The 12,294-nt window shown below is 43.0% G+C and overlaps 1 non-coding gene across 1 annotated transcript; it reads left to right on the forward strand.

Annotated features, from left to right (window-relative positions):
• The first annotated feature begins 3,559 nt into the window (after nt 1-3,559).
• LOC136176106 (U6 spliceosomal RNA) lies at nt 3,560-3,662 on the forward strand. Its single transcript, XR_010664487.1, has one exon. It is a non-coding gene; the product is annotated as a U6 spliceosomal RNA (small nuclear RNA).
• The last annotated feature ends 8,632 nt before the right edge of the window (nt 3,663-12,294 follow it).

The raw sequence follows: 12,294 nt of genomic DNA on the forward strand, positions 1-12,294 counted from the left end.
CTGAATATATAAAAGGAAGATCCTTTGCCTTATTCCCCATCTGGAGTGGGATGCTTCTGAAAATCCAAAATAAGTGCTTCTCAAAAGAAGATCCTTAAAACTGTCTACAGAGGGTCCCTGAGCATCCTGAAGATTCTAACCTCACATTGTTCCAGCAGCTCCACCAGAGGCCCCCTTACCAAGCCACCAGGTGACAACCAGAATCTTTCCCACAGGCTGCCAACCCCCCAGTCCCCCATGAGCATTGAGAGAAAGGAGAGAGATGGTGGGTGGGGAGCATACCAGCAGGAATCCTTGCCTCCCAAGAAGGGAAGCCAGCCACAGCGCTCTCCACAGCATCCGTGGAGAGAGGGATGCGCAAACCCTGGCAGGCTTCAGAGGCAAGGATGACGATGCCAAGCTGCAGTAACTTGTTGGACTTCTCTCCACCTTGAAGGCAAGAAATCTCTTTGTTAAGATCAATTAATGTCTAGAAAAAAAATGGTAGAATATATTTTTAGGGGATATTTGGGCATTTTATTTGTAAAGACAAAGGGAAAGAGGATTCTACTGTGTGAATTAAAAGGTGTGTGATGTTTCTTGGCAAGCTGTCAAAGAAAATTATATTACCCAACATTTTTAAGAGGTGATGGTTGTGAGAATAAGAAAGAGGGCCTACTACATGATTTTAATACAGTCCCTTCAAAGATTAAGGCTAAGAAAAAAGTGGCTATTAGGATCATGCTAGTGTACTAGTCCACATCCATGAATCCAGAAGCCAGGAGCATCAGCAGCCCAGAGACTAGCCACTGTACTTGGAGACCATTCTTCCGAATGGGAAGTCTATCTCTCTTGTGGCTTCTTTGTCAGCTCCGGTTTATTCTCCTTCTTGAGCCATCAGACCATGGAATCTTGACTTACTGAGATCACCCACAAGCTGCCAATGGCCAAATCAAAAGACCTCTTTCCTCATTCTTAGAGGACTAGGTTTTGTCCAGCACTTTACATTATTGACCATCCTTCTTCTTGAAACCTAAGCTCTCTCCCCGGCTTCCATGCCCTGTCTTGCTTCTCCCCCTCCCCTTCTGCTCACTCCTTCAGCCTTTCCTCAGCTTCTCCTCTCTCCCGTTGCTCCTTTTCCTCTGAAAATAGCCTTTTCAAGGCTGCAACCCTCACCGTCACCCATATCTGCGACCTCTCAAATCACATAACCCCTGGCTGTTTTCCTAATCCCTAGACATCTGTAGCTGGACATCCCACAAGTATCTCTAAAGTTACCTGATCCATACTTAATTCATCTGTACCCCTCACACCCTCCCCACATCTGCTTCTGCTATGATATTTCTTTTTTGGGCCAAGAGTACATGCAGAGGCAGTATAGTATAGTGGTTAGGAGCACCAAGTTCTGACTTCAGACAGTCTCAGCTTGCAATCCCTATTAGGCCACTTACTGGAGCAAAGAAATTGATCACTGAGCTTCAGTCTCTTCATCTATAAAATTAGGGTTAAGAATAGTACCAATTTCTCAGGTTTACTGAGAGGATTATATGCACATAAAGGGCTGGCCCAGAGTAAGGAATAAATGCCAACTATTATTATGGTTTAAACTTCCTGGGTGGCTCTAGTGGTAAAAAACTATTATGGTTAGCTTTTATCTACACAATCACTTGAGTCAGATACCTGGAAGTTATTTGAGTATGTGTGTGACTTTTTCTTTCCTCCATTTTAAGCATTATTGGTCATCACATCTTATTGAATCTGCGGACACAATGTTTTTTGAAACTACTTTTTCCTTTTTGTCACCCTTGTATTCCTCAGCATATTTTATTTGGGTTTTTACATCTATGCATCTTCTCTACTGTCAGAGTAGTTTTTCTTTAGTACAGGTCTTTTTTTCCTCCTGTGCTAGAAGGGCAATAGTTCCCATCTCTTGACTACAAGATAGAGTCTAACATTTTTAGCGCCAACATAAGACCCTTTACAACCGAACTCAGGCTGTAATTTAAGGTAATCTCCACTCAATTCCCCCTGTCAAAGCACCAGATTCATAGGACTGCCCCCTTTGCCCTGATCCCTCTGTGTAGCCTTTCTGATCCCTTGTTCATGCCAATCCCGCTGAATGGAAAGCCTTCCCTTCTGTTTCCCTAAATATCTTCTGATTCTTTTAAGACCCAGCATAAGTGTCTAATCATAGTTAAGCCTTCCCTGACAGTTCTAGGAAGTCACTCCCTTCTTTTTTTTTTTTCACTCCCTTCTCTTTGTTCCCTCTGAACACAGTTCTCACATATGTCACAGTGGTTATCATCTTGTACTAAGGACAGTTGCACACGCTTCCTAAACCCTATGCTAGAAATTACAGGTTGTTTTATTTGCTTTTGCATTCCCAGAGCCTAACTGAGAGTCTGGCAAAAGGATGGCGCTCAATGAAGACTTGCACACGACCAAGGAAATAATGAATGAACAAGGGATCGATTGTGGGGTGGGAAGGGTGGCACCATGCCAGAGCAGTGTGGAATTAGTCCCAAAGCGGGGCCGTGCCAGGATGACTGGGCTTGAGCTGAGGGTGCAGGCTCTGTCTCAGCAGTTGTCTGACTCTGTCACTTCACCTTTACAAGCCTCAGTTTCTTTTCGTGAACACAGGGTAAGGGTCCTCACCTGTTCTCATATCAGGGGCAGTGTGAGAAACGCTGAGAGCAGGTGTGCAAGTCAGGAGTCTGTGAAGGGCGCTGGGGATGGGAGGTTCCTGGGACACTCGTGTGAGGCCGATCACAGACCTGGATGAGGCCCCCATCCTATGGCTGTGCCCCGCCCTGGAAGCAGCTGCCCATCGCCTCTCATAGGCACTCGGGCTGGAAGAAGGTGGTGATTCAAGTGAGGCAATTCTACCAGCTGCGGTGGTGCCAAGTCGTAGTCCCCAGGGGTGCTGCAGGAGGCAGGGTAGCTTGCGAGTTATGTGACAGACCTTTTCTAATAAGACAAAGGAGTGTTAAATAAACCCATGGAAGAAGGGAGGCTCATGGAGCTTGGGTGTCTGAATTCCCCCTGAAGAGGAACGGCATGAAGTGAGGGTACCTGGTCACCTGTGAGATGGGGTCAGACAGCCCCTTGTAAGTGCCTGCAAGGCTCCAGGCAGACAAGGGTGTCAGGGAGGGATTCCTAAATGACTGTAGCTTGTTCTACAGTTTTACGGGGCAGGAAACAGGGAAATCTGGCCTGTGGGCAGTAGAGGGTTCCCAGGAGAGGAAGAAGGCCTCGACTGTGAAGCTAGACACAATTGACAAACTTGGAATTGGCTCTTAAATCCTGTTTCTCTCTTTATAAAGAGAAGGAAGACTCAGCCCAAATCCTGTACTCTGTGCCAGAAACACTTATGAATGATCAACCTCTGGTCAATGCTGTGGGAGGCCCATGATCTGTGGGGCGGCGGCAGACACAGTGATGCTGGTGGCCAGGCAGGCTGGAGAGCAGGGAGACTCCAAGGTCTCCTACCTGAGGGGAGCCCTTGGCCAAATCATGGATGCTTGCTTTTACCACCCAGGTAACTAGAAAGTGAGAAGAAAAGAAATCACAGATATGGGGCTTGCTTCTGCAGCACATATGCTAAAACTGGAACGATACAGAGAAGATTAACTTGGTTTCTGTGCAAGGCGGACACACAAATTTGTGAAGCGTTCCAATATTTTTATGTAAAATAGATGGCCAGTGCAAGTTCGATACATGAAGCAGGGCACCCAAAGCCAATGCTCTGGGACAACCCAGAAGGATAGGGTGGAGAGGAGGTGGGAGGTGGTTCAGATAAGGGGACACAAGTATACCCGTGGCTGACTTATGTTGATGCATGGAGAAAACCATCACAGTATTGTAAACTAATTATCCTCCAATTAAAATCATAATAAAAAATCACAGATATGGCCTCATTAAGAAAATATGGGGCTAGGGGACTTCCCTGGTGGTTCAATGGCTCAGAAACCATGCTCCCAACGCAGGGGGCCCGGGCTTACTCCCTGGTCAAGGAACTAGATCTCACATGCCACAGCTGAGTTCATGTGCCACAACTAAGCCCCAGCACAGTGAAATAGATATATACAGATTAAAAAAATCTGGGGTTAGGAGGTGGCTCTCCAAGGAGCCCTAGAATCAGAGGGAAAGCAAGGCCACCATCTTGACCACTGCAATACAGGCAGCAGCCAGTACTTCCAGAAGCCCAGTGAGGCTCTAGAGATTGCTCTCTTTTCTATGTACCTAGATGATCCTAGGGCTCAGGAACATGAAGCAGTCTGTTTGACATCACTTGATGAGTTAAGAGCTCTAATAGGAGCATAATCAAGACTTGCAGCTTCATTCTATGCATGCCCATCATCTGCAGGAAATAACTCAGAGCCACGGTCTCAAGGCCCTGGTTAGCCAGCCTGTGGGGTTCAGCTGGAGAGACTCAAGAGGGTGCAGCCAGAGGGAATAGGTTCATTACCAATAGGTTTCTGAAATAAAAATAAAGTTTCTATAAAGTGACAAGATACTTGTCACTTAGTCTAGTCACATTAGGCTAGTCTAATTTTTTCAAAAAGGTTTTGAAAATATCCAAAATTGGGAAAGTAGAAAATATTACAAGGTATTATGGGGAAATATTTTGTACAACATAAAGCAATTAGTAGGAAAATCTGAGTGTTATATAGCTGTTACTGCTGCTGCTGCTGCCAAGTCGCTTCAGTGGTGTCCGAGTCTGTGCGATCCCATGGACTGCAGCCTACCAGGCTCCTCCGCCCATGGGATTTTCCAGGCAAGAGTACTGGATTGGGGTGCCATTGCCTTCTCCGATAGCTGTTACTAGGAGATGATAAATGATCAAAATTGAGTGAAGGTGAAAATTTTAAACCTGAAAACTAGTAACAAGGAAGGAAATTGAGAAAGTTACTGTTACGTCTTCAAGGAGTAGATGGCTAGTATATTTAATCACATGACATCATTATTTATTATTCTCCAGTTGTAAGTTTTTGCAAAGCAGAGAGCAAGAAGGAAAGCTCTAAGAGAAACTTGCTAAAAGAGTAGATCTTAAAAGTTTTCATCACAAGGGAAAACAACTGTAACTCTGCAGAGTGGTGGAAGTTGACTATACTTACTGCAGTGATCATTTTGCAAAAATACAAATATCAAACCATTATATTGTATACCTGAAACTAATATGTTACATGTCAATTATACCTCAGTTAAATTAAAGGTGTGTTCTCCAGTTCTTTTCATGAAGAATGATGATACCAAAGTCTGACAAAGGCAGATGATAGAAAACTACAGCCAGTGGTTCTCAAACTTTTTGGTCTCAGGTCACCTTTACACTTTGAAAAATATCACTGAAAATCCTGAAGAGCTTTTGTTTATGGAAGTAATATTTATCAATAGCTAACATGCTAGAAATTAAAGCAGAAACTGTTTAGATTATGCATTTTTAAGATAACCACAATTAGAACTATTAAGAGAAAGTGAAGTCGCTCAGTCGTGTCCAACTCTTTGCGACCCCAGGGACTGTAGCCTACCAGGCTCCTCCCTCCATGGGATTCTCCAGGCAAGAGTACTGGAGTGGGGTGCCATTTCCTTCTCCAGGGGATCTTCCCAACTCAGGGATCGAACCCGGGTCTCCTGCATTGCAGGCAGACGCTTTAACCTCTGAGCCACCAGGGAAGCCCAAACAAATAACAGGTATTCAAATAACCAAATCTTCTAAAACAAAAAAAATTTACATTAAACTGGCATTGTTTCCCATTTCTCCAAAACTGTTTAATGTCTGGCTAAACAGAAGACAGATGGAATTTCCTATCTGCTTTTTACATGCAGTCTGTTGAGATATCACACGTTATGTTGTCTCTGGAAAACTCTATGACACATCCCTGAGAGAGTGGGAGTGAAAGATGATAAAATGTGTTAGTATTACTATGAAAGTGTTAGTCCCTCAGTCATGTCTGACTGTGAAGTCATAGACTGTAGCCTGCCAGGCTCCTCTGTCCATGGAATTCTCCAGGCAAAAATACCAAAGTGGGTAGCCATTCCCTTCTCCAGGGGATCTTCCCAACCCAGGGATTGAACATGGGTTTCTTGCATTGCAGGAAGGTTATTTACCATCTGAGCCCCCAGGGAATGCTGGGAAACACTGAGGGCAGGAGAAGAGGGTGACAGAGGATGAGATGGTTGGATGACATTACTGACTCAGTGAACATAAGTTTGAGCAAACTCCAGGAGATAGTGAATTACAGGGAAGCCTGGCATGCTGCAGTTTATAGGGTGGCAAAGAGTTGGACACAATTTAGCAACTGAACAGCAATTACTCTGAAAAGCATTTTGACCTTCCAGACCCCCTAAAAGGATCTTGGAGATCCCCATCGGTCTCCAGACCACATTTTGAGAACCTCCACTGTAAGTCAATTTCAATTATGAATGTTGATGCAAAAATCTGAATGAAACATTAGTAACAGAGCCCAGCAGTACATTGAAAGATGAACATATCATGTCCAAGTGGGATTCAGAACCGTAGGAATGTTAAGTCTGCCAGGCTCCTCCATCCATGGGATTCTCCAGGCAAGAATACTGGAGTGGGTTGCCATTTCCTTCTCCAGGAGAACTTCCCGATCCAGGGATCGAACCCAAGTCTCCTGCTTTGCAGGCCAGCTCTTTACCATCTGAGTTACCAGGGAAGCCCTTAGGAAATCCATTAACATAGATTTAATATACTAATAAGTCAAAGGAGAGAATCACTTAGTCATTACAATAGATGCTAAAAATATTTTACAAAATTCAATATTCATTTTTTTCAATATTCATTTCTGATTTAAAGATCTTAGGAAGAGAGATATAATAAAATATGTCTCTGTCCAACAACCAGCCTCCTGTTTAATTAAAATATACTAGAAGCATATTTTAGTGTGAAATAGTGTGAAGGGGCAGACATTTCCCAAGCACTTGGGAACTCAAGTTCTGCTGGAGAAGCAGATTGCCTGTGATGGTGGTGAATGGGGAAGCAGCAGCAGACCCTAGTGGTCTGAGATGGTAGCTGAAAAATTAATGATCAATCAAGTTAAACCACGAGCTTCCACCATGCTCCTTTCCCCAGGTGTACTTATGTACTGGTGAAGCAACGAGCAAGGGTGACTTCCTGGTCTTCCCAGCAATGCTTGGTGGCAGTCTACACACTGGCCTGCTATGGCCACGAACTGACCATGGCCTCCTGCCTCCCGCAATCTGGCTGGGAAGGGACCTGGAAAGGGGGAGAGAGAGTGGCTCTGCAAAGCCCACCTGGGAGGGGGCCAATGACATACAACTTAGCTACCCACAAAGCTTCCTCACCATCAAGTCCAGGTCTGAGCATCTCCCTTGGACTGGAAACTCTAATGATACCTGGAAATAATGAGAAATGAATGCTTATTGAATTCTAGAAATTTTATATATATATATACATATATATATATATATATATATACACACACACATAAACACACACACACACACACACACACATATATATAACTTATATATAACTAGAAATGTTTTACCCAAGAGTTAAATATCAAGATCACCCTTGACTTTTTTTTGGTACCACTTATCGAGTCTCCAAACACTTTAGATCCTATATTCACAATATATCTTGAATCCATCTTTTGCCTTTGGGCTTGGATCTTCACCATTGCTCACCTGGACTACTCTCCCTGGGGTTAATCTTTCCCTGTCCTCTCACTCCCAAATTAACCATTGAAGAGTGCTTGTTTTGATTACATCAGTTGCCTGATTACAGCCATCCAAGTGTTCCCTGCAGTGTATAGAATAAAGTTGACATCCTATTTTTCTTCATCAAACAGCCCCAGTCAAACAGCAGTGTCCTAATCATCTCAGAAGTTATTTATTGTATTTTCTGGTATTCATGATTTTCTTGTATTGTGGTTTTTGGTGCACATTTCTCCATTTGTTGTCAACTTTATGGCAACCCACTCCAGTACTCTTCCCTGGAAAATCCTATAGACGGAGGAGCCTGGTAGGCTACCGTCCATGGGGTCGCAAAGAGACATGACTGAGCGACTTCACTTTCTTTCACTTTGTCAACTTTATTAAAGTAACATTCACACAGAAAAATACTCAAGTAATAAAACACTTTAAATGAATTTCTAAGAAGTACAGCTGGAACCCAGATCAAGATTTAGACTATTAGAATCTCTGAAGACACTTCAGGAGTCTAGTCCAGTCACTGTGCCTCCAAAGCGTAACTGCTATCCTGACACCTAACGCCATCTATTAGCTTTGAATGCTTTTAGTTTTATATAAGTCTGTTCTATTCCCTGGTGAAGGAAATGGCAACCCACTCCAGTGTGCTTGCTGGAAAATTCCGTGGACAGAGGAACCTGGTGGACTGCAGTCCATGGGGTTGCAAAGAGTCAGATATGAATGAGCACACATGCCCTCTCTCTCTGTACACGTTGCTTTCATTATTAGGATATAAATCCCTTTAAGATATCTAGGTTCGTACCTATGTAGTTCTCTGTACCCATCTCCCCCACGCCCTGGGCTCTGGTACAGAGATTTACCCAAAGAGGACACCAAACCAGGACACCATATCAAGACAACGTGACAGAATGTCAACAGCTGAGGGATATATACAAGAGTTCATTGTGTTATTCTTCTATCTGTTCTGTAGATTTGAAAATTTTCAAAAAAAAAAGTGAAAGACAAAATAGCTTATTGGACGACTTATGCAATCCAGTTTAGGTGTGCTATTTAAAACAGGACACATGTAAACTCTTTTATCTTATCCTTTGTAAGTTTTTGTGTATTTGTATAAGGGAAGAAACCCCCCAAAGTAGGTGGGAGTTCAGTGAGAGGGAACCAGGAAAGCCTCCATTCCTGGAGCTACTTGTGGATTATTTACTTTTATTCATCAAATATTTATTTGGCATTTCCTGTGTCCTGGGCCCTGTGATAGGTGCTGGGAATAAAATGATGAATAAAATCTAGCCGAGAGTAGTAATGAGACTCCTTGGCAGATATCCTGTGTAGTTCAGGCTGAGAAGACTTTGTTGAATATATCTCCTCCTGGTGGCCAAGAGCAGGAACCACTGCAGACACAAAGAGGTTCCACCCGGGGTTTCTATGACTCATGCCGTCCAAGAAGCCAAAAACAACAAAAACCCCACAAAAAACAAAACCCAGAAAATTCAGACTGCTTCTATCCCTCCTCATTAAAAGGAATACTCGTCCACCACACTGTGTTTTTCTGTGCTCCATGTGTCAGATAATTTATAACATTAAAAAAATTTTAGTTAAAAATAAGGTGATTTTTCTTTTGACAAAATATCAGAATGGCAATCTGAAAGTTCCCTTACCCTCAACCTCTACTGCCCCCTCACCACATTTCCCACAGGGACCTGGATGTCACACGTGGATGTCTGTGATGTTACAGAGGAAACAAGGAAAGGAGAAAGCCCAGCTTCTCCAAGCTCACCTGCATACAGACATTGTTTCCAGGGGATGCACCTTGTAAGTCAGATCATATCTGGCAAACTATTTACCCAACCTTACTGAATGAATCACTTGAATTGGGAATTTGATTCTGTGACTGAAAGTATTTCAGTGCTGCTTTGAGCAAAGGAACATTGACCACATCCCATCCAGCTCTATGTGATGGCTTTTTTGATGTGGCAACTTGGCCAGGCTAAAGCTTCCAGCTATTCAATAAAACATTAGTCTAGATGTTGCTATGAAAGGATTTTGCAGATGTAATTAAAGTCCCTAATCAGTTGACTTTTAGGTAAGGAAGACTGTCTTGGATTGTCTGAGTGGGCCTGATATGATTAGTTGGAAAGGCCTTAACACAGAAGCCTCCCCAGAAGAGAGAAGAAACTCAGCTTGTGGAGAATGGACTCAGCCCACATCTGTGAAATTCCAGAGTCCTATGATCTTCCCATTCTGCCTGACTGCCTTATAGATAGACTTGCTTAGTCAGCCCCCAAATCCTGTGAGCCAGTTCCTGGAGGATTAGCTTGCTAGAGTTCCATAATAAAATATCACAGACAGGGTGACTTAGACAAAAATTTATTGTGTCACAGTTGTGGAGCCTAGAGGTCTGAGATGAAGGTGTTGGGAAGGTTGAGTCCTTCTGAGGATGAAGATGATAATGATGGACCACCTGCTCCAGGCCTCTTCTCTAGCTTCTGGTGTTTTGCTGGCCATCTTCAGCATCCTTTGGTTCGTAAAAGATGCATCACTCCAGTCTCTGCCTTCATGTCCACATGGTGTTCTCCACATGCGCATGTCTCTCTCTCTAAATTCCCCCTTTTATAAGGACATCAGTCATATTGGATTAGGGTCAATACTAATGATATAATTTTAAGTTGATTGCCTCTGTAAACACACTGTCTCCAAATAAGGTCACAAAACATGTCCTTAGGTACTGGACATTAGAACTCCAATATTATCTTTTGGGGGTTCTTGTTTGAACTCTGGACTAATGCACTGCATGTGCTTCTCATGGTCATGTTCTCCAAAACGGCTTACCAGAATCTTTGGATTCTTCAGGTGGTACATTCCATGTCTCCAGAAATATGTATTCATTCTCTAATCCAGAAATGTTAAAATCTGGGTATAAGCATAATACAACTGCTCAGATCACGCAAAAAGGTCAGTGTGTAGGATTCATCAGAAAATTATTATTGTTAGAATTCTGGGGCATCTCTTCAGGTGGATTCTATGGGTATTTGAACTGGAAAGTGGGGTGTTTTAACTATAACCTGGGTTTGCTATAAGGAGCTATTTATCACTTAAAAAGAATGACCAACTTGAGAAACCAATAACTAGCTTTCCAGGGTTTGGACGGAGTGCTCATGCGTGAGAGAGCTCGGAAGGAAGCTGAATCTTCTGGTGTATAGGAACCAGGGGTTGGTGACAATACTTCATGTCTCTGAGCCTCCCTCATGTGTCACACACCCTGGCTCCTGGCCAACCAGATCTCATCTGATTTAATCCTTACTGCGTTCTTACCATGTGTTTATTTTTCTCCCATAATAAGACTGAGGAGGATGAATCTTAGAGGACAGTTAGATCACACATCTAGTAAGGAAATGCCAACATTCAGACATACAGTTGATCTTCATTCTTTGTGGATTCCGAATTTTCAAATTCACCTACTTGCTGACATTTATTTGTTAATTCAAAACCAATCCCCCTGGTACTTTACAGTCATTCATGGACATGTGCAGAGCATGAAAAATTTGAGTCACTTGAAGCGTGTGTCCTGGTTGAGGTCTCGGCCACATCTGCTGTCTGTTTCAGCTCTCACACTGTAAACATGCATCCTTGCATTGGTCTGCTAGCACCACTTTCTGTTTTGTCCTGCTTTTTGTATTTTTGTACTTTTATTTTTTAATTTTCAGGCATGCTGCTGTTTTTATCACCTTATTTACTTTTTTAAAATGTCTTACTTATTTTAAAATGAATTTTTATTGCATTATAGTTGCTTTACAATTTTTTTTTCCTAGCTTCTGCTGTACAGCAAAATGATCAGCTCTCTGTATCTGTCTGTCTATAATATATATACATACACGTATATGTGAGAGTTGGACTATTGAGAAAGCTCAGCACCAAAGAATTGATGCTTTTGAACTGTGATGTTGGAGAAGGCTTGAGAGTCCCTTGCAAGGCGATCCAACCAGTCTATCCTAAAGGAGATCAGTCCTGAATGTTCACTGGAAGGACCGATGCTGAAGCTGAAACGCCAATACTTCGACCACCTGATGCGAAGAGCTGACCCATTTGAAAAGAGCCTGATGCTGGGAAAGATTGAAGGCAGGAAGAGAGAGAAAGGGATGACAGAGGTTGAGATGGCTGGATGGTATCACCAACTCGATGCACATGAGTTTGAGTCAACTCCGGGAGTTGATGATGGACAGGGAGGCCTGGCGTGCTGTAGTTCATAGGGTCACAAAGAGTAGGACATGACTGAGCAACTGAACTGAGCTGAACACATGTATATTCCTTCTCTTTTGGATTTCCTTTCCATTTAGGCCATCACAGAGCATTGAGTAGAGGTCCCTGTGCTCTGAAGTAGGTTCTCAGTTACCTATTTTATACATGTGTCAACAGTGCGTACACGTCAGTCCCAATCTCCCAATTCATCCCACCCCGTCCCCCTTTCCCTCTTGGTATTCCTACACTTGTTTTCTCCATCTGTGTCGCTATTTCTGCTTTGCAAATAAGATCATCTGTACCATTCTCTAGATTCCACTTCTATGCATTAATATTTGATTTTTTTTTTCTCTTTCTGACTTACTTCACTCTGTGACAGTCTCT

This window comes from Muntiacus reevesi, chromosome 9, assembly GCF_963930625.1.
Source record: "Muntiacus reevesi chromosome 9, mMunRee1.1, whole genome shotgun sequence".
NCBI classification, from domain to species: domain Eukaryota; kingdom Metazoa; phylum Chordata; class Mammalia; order Artiodactyla; family Cervidae; genus Muntiacus; species Muntiacus reevesi.